The following is an 11,138-nucleotide window of genomic DNA, read 5'->3' as shown; positions in this document are numbered from 1 at the left end:
GCAAACAATTCAGCTTTGTCTTTAGGTGAGGTGACAAAGTCTGAACCATACAAGAGAGGTGGAATTATAGATTTGCCCTTATTATTGATATTATTAAAGATTCTCCAGAAGTCACGAAAGCCTAATTTTTGAGATGAGATGCGAGATTTCATGACCTGAGAATAGCGGGCTTTGGCGTTAGACAAAACCTTTTTACAATGGTTTCTAGCAGTAATAAACAGACGTCTGTTTTCTGGAGAATTGTTTTGCTGATAAATATGGAAGTAACGGTTTCGATTGGCAATCGCAGCAGCACAGTGTGAAGAAAACCATGGAGGAGAGTGAGGCTTGACCTGGAATCGTCGATCGAACTTATTATTGTAGTGTAGGAATCGAACTTATTGTCGTAGCAATCGTGTAGGAATCGAACTTATTGTCGTAGGAATCGAACTGTAGTTGTAGTGTAGGAATCGAACTTATTATTGTAGTGAAGTTTTTTTCATGATCTTTGAGTAATCTCTCCGTTTCTACTAGTATACTTTTTTTTTGTTCTTCTAATTTGCTTGTGATAATTTTTTCTATATTTTTAATATTTATTTCCATTTTTATTGTAAATAAAGTTATGCTCAAAAAAAGAAATATATATATTATATATATAAACGTTTACCACTTGTGACACAAAAATTATCTTTTGGTTAAGTCAGAGCCGTTTTTAGAACTTGTGTGGCCCTAAGCAACATTACTAAATAGGGCCCCAAAGTAAGAGAGATAAAGCCCTGAATGGATCATACACCAACGTCAATCATTACCGTTGGTATTTGTGTATATTTTCAAGATGATATTGTGATTTTGGTGATGTAATAAAAGACTTTTTTCAGTCATTTTTACCCACTGTGACTATCTTTGACTTGTTGCTACCAAAAACTGTTGCATGAAAACTAAAAAACAGCATCCTCACTTTTTGAATATATAAGTCAGTGTCTATGAACGAGTTCACAGTTACTAAGTTTTCTTTAGTACTTTAGTATTTTTTTAATGTAAATTTTCAATTTACATTAAAAAAATACTAAAGAATATCTCTTGAATAATCATTTCCTTGATCTTCATTATTACAGGTCCTTTCTCAATGCTGTTCAATTAGTTTGCAGTTTAATTACCGGAAAATTACCGTTAATCCTGTACATTTAACAAAATTCAGAAATGTACAATATTATTAATTTTTTCGAGTCAACAACTCGATAAACGATGGCAAACAACTTGATATCAATGTTTGCCATCGTTCAGGCGTAATGGCGTCCCAAGCAGCGTTTAGTTTAATCCAAAGTTGGCATAAACTTGTTGGAGTTGACAGATTTATGTTTCTGTTAACTTCCTTCCTCAAATTTTTTATCAAACATTGGTCCAGTGACTGTGCGGGCCACTCCAAAACATCAGTCTTGTTCGCGTTAAACCACACTTTTGGCGGTGTGTTTTGTGTTGTTGTATTGTTGGAATTTTTAAACCAAAGAAAGATTTTCCTCTGTATATGGCAACATGACGTTTTCAAATATTTCTTTGAACATGTGTTGATCCATTTTCCCTTGAATTCTTTGCAACGGGCCCACACCACATTATCAAAAACTAGCTCCAACAATCACCTCACCACCATTATGCTTTACAGTCTTAAGAGTATAGAGAGGGCTGAGTACTTAGTTTTGGGGACAACAAACATATTATTTTCCGTCGGAACCGATGAGATTAAATTTAGACTCGTCAGCCCAAAGCACATTTTCCCAAAAACTGTGTACGTACTGTTTTACAAACTTCAAATAACTGACGAGATTACCTTTTAAGACCAATTGTTTTTTTCGGGCAACCCTTCCAATTAGATTATTTTTGCGTGAGCGACTTTAGACAGTACTGACAGACAGATTGACTTGTAAATATTTAGCGGTTTGTTCTTTAATACTTTGTGCGCCAGCACAAGTATTTAGCTTATCCATTCAGAAATGGCTGCGTCTTTTCTGGGGGTTGTCTTTCGTTTGCGAGACTTGCTTTTTCTGTTACCTAATGAACCAGTATCATTAAATAAATTATTATCATGGATTTTGATAAATGAATTACAAGAATATTCTTAATTATTGAATAGAATGATTTTCTTTTGATATTAAAGAAGAACGTTTTTTTAAAAAAAAATGTAAATGTGTGCTATTTAAATAGCACACATTTATGTTTTCTCAAAACCAGAACATTTTCCTGACAATTTTAATTAAAATGACCGCAAAAAAGGTAAACGTGACCTTGTGACCACTAAAATGATCAAAACAAGCAATTTCGACAGATATAAATGTCCAATGAGTAGTTCCATTCATAAAGGTAAACATTGTTGAGGCTATAAAAAGTAGCTATAATTGCTATAAAAACATAAAGTTAGGTATCAAAAAGTAAAACCAACTGGTCTTTGAAGTGTGCTATATATTGTTGCCATTGTATATATGTCTAACTATTAGATTAACGTTTGTTTTAGATAACAGCTCAAAACTGCTAACATTATAATCTTCCTCACCTCATTGTCTGAAAATTATTCTAAAAGAGCCTTTGTCTGAAAAATGTTCTGCTTCTGGGTTCCTGTTCATTTAGCAAAATCAAGATTTTGCTAAATGAACAGGAACCCAGTTTACAAAAGATTTCTTTAATAATAGCAAAAAATTACCAGATTTTTTGTAATGTCAAAAACAAAATATACCAGTAAAAAAGACCATCACACTAATCAAACTAAGAGTAGCACTCATATAGCAGACATAATAGGCTAGAAGCCACATACTAAAGTTAAAAAAGATAACCATGTATTACTTGTTTTACAACTTATATTTTGCCAATCTACCAAAGAAATAGAGTTCAAGTCTTTAAAGGTACAAATCTTTTTGAGGGCGGAAAGTTATGGTAATCAACGATTTATTATTAATTACTAACCTATCCATTCTGCTGATATTTTAGTACAAGTACATAGAAAGATTGGAGATCAAGACCAAGACTCATAGTTTTCAAGACAAAGACTTTAAGATCCAAGTTCAAGACCAAGATTGTTGAATATAAGTCTCGAGACGTCTTGAGAACAAGACTTTAGTCACAGGACTTACATCTCTGTCGCTAACCACTTAATTATTAGGGGGAAAATAAGAAAAGCAAAAATGATCTTTAAGAAGATTGGCAAAGTAAAATTTTTTTATAATAAAACAGGTTCTACAACTTTTATTATATAATTAAACACAGTCACAATTTATATAAATTATATATTGCTTCAATTATATATTTTTATATTTCATACTTCACTATTATCATATTATATATTATATATATAATATATTAAATATCTATCCTTTTATCATCTCTGTTGACGGCTTTACAAACTATAATCTGTTCTGAGAATCACCACTTTCATGTTTACTTAACCGGACAACTTCGTGGGTCACCTGGATACACTGCGTCAAGACAACTTCGTCACATGGATACACTGCGTCTCAAAAGCTGTAAAAATCATTTAGCCTTTTACATCTGCATCACCATTTGAATCATTTTTATTTATGTGACCAAGATAATTTAATTTATTAACAAAAATCTACAACTGGCGCCATAAGTAAATAAAGAAAATCTGTTTGACACAATTTTACAGTTTTAGGTAACAAATTGTGGTATTATAAAGATATAGACAATGGTTTAAAACTTAAATTAACTAACAAACACATACAAATAAATTCTTACTCTACTATTACTGCCAAACTGACGGCTCAAAATTCAAATCAAATAAAAAGTTTGTTTTGAAAACATTTGGAATTGCAAAACATATGAGACATCTAAATTTTGTAAAAATTTAACTTATAATTTCTTTGAAAAAATACAAAGAATAAATAGGAATCTTGAATTTATTTCTATTTAAGCCGCTTGTGTAAGATTTTAAAAATTGGAAATGAGCTTTTAATAAAAGAGTAAACTAAGTGGTAAATATTCTTTTGAAGCTGAAGCCAAAATGTTTTCTTTACATTATACCAGTTAAAGCTTAACTAATAGTTCAGTAGTAGAGGATTTAAAGTTTTTGTTAGGTATCATAAGCTTGCAAATAAATTTTTTTAAGACCCAATAAAGGAATATTTTAGTGTTCAAAGGAAATTAGGGCGCTATTTAAATGCTAGCTTGGATCTAGACTACAGATGTAGCCTCAGCAATGCAATCAAAGAACTAAATGACTTAGTAAAAGATGTGAACTTACCGAAACACAATTTATATAACAAAACCGCTCAAAAATATTTTCTGGATTTTTTTTCAACTTATTAGTTTAAAACAGAGTATTTTATCAAAATTGAATTTTTTTTTCAAAGAATAAATTATTTTGAAAAAAAAAATTTATTATCAGCTAGTGATTATGAAGCCTTTTTACTCTTTGTTTTCGTTGGTGACGTTTTGTGCTCCACCGCTTTTAGCTGGAGTAAAAGTAGATGACTGTTTGAGATCATCATATTGATATCGTATTGATATCGAATTAATATAAGATAAGATAATATTAAGATAATATAAGAAAACATTAAGATAATATCATATTGACATCATATTTATATCGAAAATATTTTGTCTGTATTGGCAATCATGAACCCCCTTCAAAAAAAAGAGGGGGTGGTAAATTTTACATGGTCATAACTTTTGTTAATTTACTTATCTGTCGATAAATTTAAACTAGTTTAAGATGATAAAGTTAAAAATTTTACTAGATTAGTGCCTTAACAAAGAGCAGGAAGAAGGGGGGGGGGGCATTTTAGGGCTTTTGCACAACGCGTGAAAGTGTCCTATCTGAAACATCAAAATATCCTGCCCCTATGATCCTTCATCATCACGTCAAGTTGTAAAGATATAATATAGTATAAATTAAATGCTGTTTTCTTGTTTTACCAAGAAAAATGAGTCTAACGACAGTAGATATTAGACTATAACAGTCGTTTTTCATTAAAGCGTTTTAGTTTGTTTTTAAAATCATTTACAGAAGTTGCATTAATAACATCTTGATCTATAATATCCCAAGCTTCTACAACACGGTTGGTGAAGAAATTATGCCTAGATAGTGAGTTTCTTACATATTGTCTTCTTAGTTTTTGATCATGCCCTCTCGTAGTATTAGTTATTCTTTCAGGTTCGTTATGCCAGTTTATTTTATCTATATTGTTTTGAAATCTAAGCATCTGAGTGTGATTGTCTCACAACCTTCTATCAACCGATTTCAAAGGTTCTATATTTTGTAACCTTTGTTCATAGCTAATACCTTTTGGGAAACAAATTTTAGTTGCTCGTTTTTAGACTCTTTCTATAAGATTAATATCTTTAGCGTAGTATGGGTTCCATATTTGACATGTATACTCTAAGTGAGGTCGCACGAGTGATATGTATACTAGTTTCATAATATTTTTGTTGATATAGTTTTATTAACCCTAACTTACTATTAGCTTTGTCAACAACAGACTCAATAAGATGCTCTTATTTTAAATCACTTGAAATATATACACCTAAGTCTCGTTTTAACGATATCTCTTTAAGATTTTTTCTAGAGGTTCCTAACTCTTCAGTATTGCATTTTAGTGTGTATTTATTTTTTAGGTTATCATGACCTATGTGTAATAACTTTTGTGTCATCTGCATATAATTTAGCTTTGTTATTTAAACCCTGTGTTAAGTCATTGATAAAAATTACAAAAATTTAAGGACCAAGAGTTAATCCTTGCGGTACTACACTTTTTATAGTTTTCCATTCTGATACATATTTTCCTTTGTTTTCTGCTATTCAAAATTGACACACACCAGTTAATTAATAACCCCATTATACCGATTGACTCTAATTTGAGAAATAATCTTCTATGTGCAACAGAGTCAAAAGCTTTTGCGAAATCTAAAATGGCAATATCATCATAGATATCTTTTCTTTAAGATCAGTAAGCATATCTATGTTTCTAGCAGGTTTGTAATGCAGCTTTTTGTTTTTATAAAATCATGTTGGTCTTTGGTTATTAAATTGTTATCAACAAGGTGTTCATTATTGTATCTCTGACAAAATTTTCCATTAGCTTGCATACTATTGAGGTTAAAGAGATTGGTCTGTAGTTGTCAGCCTTTAAGTGATCTCCTTTTTTAAACAACGGTGTAATGTTTGCTACGAGCCAAAGTTCTGGTAGTGTTCCCAATTCTAGCGATCGGTTGAAAATAATGCATAACGGTTTGCTAAAATTTTCTGCACAATTATTTAGGACTAATGGGTGAACTTTGTCACTTCCTGGAGATATGTTTACATTAAGTTTAGATAATATGTTTGCTATATCAGTTTCACTGAACAAAGGAATCGGACAAATTGAATTTGTTACACTTTCACATGATGGAATAACTTTAGGATTTTCATCTGTAAATACAGAACAGAAGAACCTGTTTAAATAGTTTGCAATAAACTGTACATCATTAGATAACTCGTTTTTATCGGTAATAAGTGACCTGATGTGGTACTTAACTTTAAATTTACTATTGATTTAGGCATAAATTTGTTTTGGGTTTTGTTTTGATTCTACTTCAATTTTCTTTTCGTATGCTTTTATGCTACTTTTAACTAGATTTTTTTCTTTTTTTTTTTCTTTATATTCTTGATTTAGTTCTTTATTTTTAAAATCTGATATTTTGTAACAATACCAAAGGTTTCTCTTCAGTCTTATTTTGTGCTTAGGTTGTGCATTCATCCATAAAGATCTTTTATTGCTTCTGAAATTTATTTTGTTCGATTTAAGTTTAGGTATACATTCATCGCAACCCTTTTCGTAAATATTAATAATCTTTAAATAACTCGGATTGACGTCTAAATTTTGAATTCCAATTGTGGTTATTCAAATACTCTGTGAATTTTTTATAATTTCCTATTCTAAATAGTAGCTTTGTAGTTTCGATTGAATTTTCTATATCCATTTGATCATTTGGCATGGTGTTGAAATTAAAATTCAGAACTTGATGACCTCTTTGGGTGTCACCTAAAGGCTCAGTGTGAACTAAATCTGATATTTGAAATGGGTTTTGCTGTTAAAATTAGATCTAGAATATTTGTATAATCATTTAATTTTAGCTGTAATGTTGGTTTTATAACATGTTGCGTTAAATAAGTTCCTTAAATACAATTGATAAATAAAGACTCTTTCGGTTCAACACTAACACTTTGGTACTCGTTGTTCCATTTGCAATTTAAAGATGGAAAATTAAAATTGCCACAAATCAAGACATTAGTGTATTTTTTGTTCTTAATAAAATATTCATATCTTCTCTTGATAGAATTAGTTAAAAGACGACAGTTTTCAAAATCTTTGTTTCCTGGTCTGTATATACAACCACATAAAATGAATTCACCACTTACTTTAATAGAACACCATATTTGTTCAACTTATTTGTTATTGAGCACATTGTCTTTTATTTCAAAAGCGCTTATTTTATCTGAAGTAAATATGCAAACACCACCTCCTCTGCTTTTCTCACGATCTCTTCTGTAAAGATTATAACCTGGTACATTTGTTATTGATAAATTATTCCACTATGTTTCTGTTATAAAAATAAGTTCTGGCTTTTTTACTTTTATTTCAACAACAAGTTCATTTAATTTGTCTCTTTCTAGCGATGTTGTATTTGTGTATAAACATTTTAAATAACTGGGTTTACTTGAAATACTCAAATTATGAGGTGTTTGAACGCTTATGATATTCAATTTACTTTGAGATTAAACCATCTCACTGTTTATATTAAAAATTAAATTTATTTAAGCTGAATCATTGTTTGGTGAGTTAATTGGGTTTTTAACGTTTTTTCGTTGCTGTCATCTTATTTTTATCACTTTGTCTTTTTGGATACCATAATAAAAATCTTCTCTCTCTCTTTGTTTTCATTATTTTTTTCTCTTCATTCTTGCCTTAAAAACTTGGATTTATATCTTTCTGTTTCTGTTAAGTCTGGATTGTTAAAAACTTTTTCATACTCTTTTGAGTCACGTAATTCTTTTGCTTTTTTTAATATTGAATTTCTTTTTTTTTATTGAATTTATCTTTTAGTATAACTAAAAACGGGGCTTGTTTATCACTGTTTGATCTTAACTTAATATAATACTTTGTATGCTTACTTTAACTTGCAATTTGTTAATAACTTTTTCAATAGTCTTTTTGTCGTCTACTTTAACTTTGCTTATGTCTTCTTTGTCTAAAGCTTTTGCTCCATATTTCAATTCAAATTTTTAATATCTGGGGCAAAACCTCTAATATTGTCAAAAAAACATGTCAAATGTATATCAACCTGGGTCTCAAAAGAAACATATTTTTATAAAGATTTAAGGAAACATTAAAATTTTTACTGAAAATCTATTGATTAAAAAATATTGTTATAAGACAATAAAAAAAAACCTAAAACAATTTGTTCAAAGTTTTTATATAAGGTTGCAATAATAAAAATAAAAGTATTTACAAACGAAATTTTAAAATCTCCTTTTAATTTTTTTTTATTTAATATTATTTTAAAATCTCCATGAAGTAGAGTACACTACGCTTTTTTTGAGATACTTTTGAATAAATTACAATAGAAAAACAAAACAAAATTTTTTCACAAAATTTGTGCATAAGAATCACAATGTCTATGTGTATTTTGCGTATTACCACAAGGTTCTCTATTATAAGACTTATTCAGTCTTCTACGAGTTCCATTTAACAATATAATCTATCTTATCAAGTCTTTCATAATATATTCAACTAACTAAATTTAAAATTATTTTTATTATTTTGTTGTTACTTCTTTTTCAACCGAGTTTTTTCTGTTTTTTGTGACATTTTAGCAGTATTTGGTTGAATTTAATCTTTTTTAACGGAAGTATATTTTGCTTATATTATGATGTGTAAAACATTGCAAATAATATGCAGCTGTGAATATATATATATATATATATATATATATATATATATATATATATATATATATATATATATATATATATATATATATATATATATATATATATATATATATATATATATATTAGGGGTGTTCAGAAAAAAAATTTTAGAATTTGAAAAACCAAACCGTCTAGATTTGCAGCAAATATGTTTGAACTTACTCACAAAAAATTTCAGCGCCATTAAACCACTCTTTCCTTGCCCTCAAAGCACATGTTTGGAAAAAAAGGACCCAAAAATGACCAAAAACGGATTACTTTAAGTGTCTTGAGGGCAAGGCTAGCATAAATATTTATAATAAATTTTTTTTTCAGGGTTTATATAAATATATGTATTTTTGATTAAAAAAATATGGTTTTTTTCTTTCTTTTCAAAAAACAGTATAATTTACATTTTAAATTGGCTAAAAAACGTTTATTACGTGGTGCGGCGTTGTTTTTATAACCTTTTCAACAATTAAATTCAAACTTTGTTATTTAGATTTATAATACAGTTTGCAAATGTATATATTCAAAATAAGAATAGAATTACTCATTTTATGTACGTTTAATACCATTACCAAACAAAAGATGTTCTTAACTTATAACTAGAATATTTTTAATTTTATAAGTAGCGATATGAAAAAAAAATTAAGATAAAATGTGTTGTATATATCATTTAACAAGTGAAATAAAGCTATATAAAATATAGCAAATATTTAAATAATGCAATAAGTATTTTTCCGGCTTTTATAATATTTACAAATACATTCTTGGTTATTTAGATTAATGATAATGATAAATACTAAACTTTACGATAAATATGTATAAAGGAAACGAAAAGTGCAAGTTTGAAAACAAATTTAAGTCAAGATCTAATAAAAAAAAAGAAGTTTATTATTAAAGCAGCTAAACCTGAAGTTACAGATAATTACTAGCTTGTGAACAATTTAATGTATATTATATATTTAAGAGAGAGAGAGAGAGTGATCTAAATTATCTCAATAAAATATAATTAACAAAAACAAGTATGCATTTAGATATTCAACTTCCAACAGACATGGATATACAACATCTAGCATACATGCAATCTATACTGCCTAAAACCACCAAAAAAATCAGCTTGGTTACGTGCTCGCTTCGTAAAAATTTTGGAAGATGTAAAAATTTGGATTGTAACTATGTTTTAGCTAAGGTAAGAAACCCTGAATAAATGCAGGGTTTGAAGTTGAAAGTGACACTCAACTATTAAAAAATCTTATTAAACTTGACAAGCAGTATTCTTATTTAAAAAAACAAAAAAAGAGGCTCTCCTAAAGATTTAACAAATCAGAAAAACTTTGAGAATTACTTAAAAAAGGTTTTTTGGGTAGGCAAGTCAGATTTGAAGAATATTATTAGGACCGACAAAAAAAGATCTGACAAGTATAAGCTCGAAGACTTGATGTTTTAGGAAAATCAGGAAGGAGAAAGAAAGTTTATTCTTGACCAGAGAATAAGAAATTTTGTAGAAAGGTAAAACTTAAAAATTAAAAGTATTAAGTGATATTTTTCTTATAAAACATTTAGTTATAATTAATATTATTTTATGCTTGTAGACAGCAGAGAGTAACAGAAAGAAAAATAGAACGAAGAATGTGCAATCAACAAAATCTAATTATCAAATTCTGATTCATCTTATGATTCTGATTTTGAGCCTAGTAACTATTATCAAAAAGAACCATCTCAATCTAACTGTACAGTAGCTGCAGAAATTCCAACAGATGTGTATGCCGGGAACGTTCCCCTAATGGCTACGTTAAGTGATGTTTTGCCAAATGTTTTGCAAAAAGTGACAAGTGCCATTTTAACTGAAGCTGGTGTTGAACGTACAGATATACATTGCAGTAAATCAACAGCCTTTAGAAAGATGAAATTAGCAAATGAAAATATGTCAACCTTAACAGAAGAGGATATAAAAAATGCAATAGAAGCTTCTCCTTATCCATGTGTTATGCATTTTGATGGAAAAACTCTTTATGAAATTAATGTAAGAAAAAAGTTCAAGATTGACAGGCTGGCAATTCTTGTGAACATTGAGGGTGAGACGCACCTACTAGGTGTTCCTCCTTTAATTTCCTCTTCTGGTGAGGATCAATATACAGGTATTATGAACCTATTAAAGGAATATAAACTTGAATCAAAAGTAGGATGTCTTTGTTTTGAT

Source organism: Hydra vulgaris, chromosome 09, assembly GCF_038396675.1.
Source record: "Hydra vulgaris chromosome 09, alternate assembly HydraT2T_AEP".
In the NCBI taxonomy this organism is placed as follows: domain Eukaryota; kingdom Metazoa; phylum Cnidaria; class Hydrozoa; order Anthoathecata; family Hydridae; genus Hydra; species Hydra vulgaris.
Note: the sequence above shows the minus strand (reverse complement) of the source record.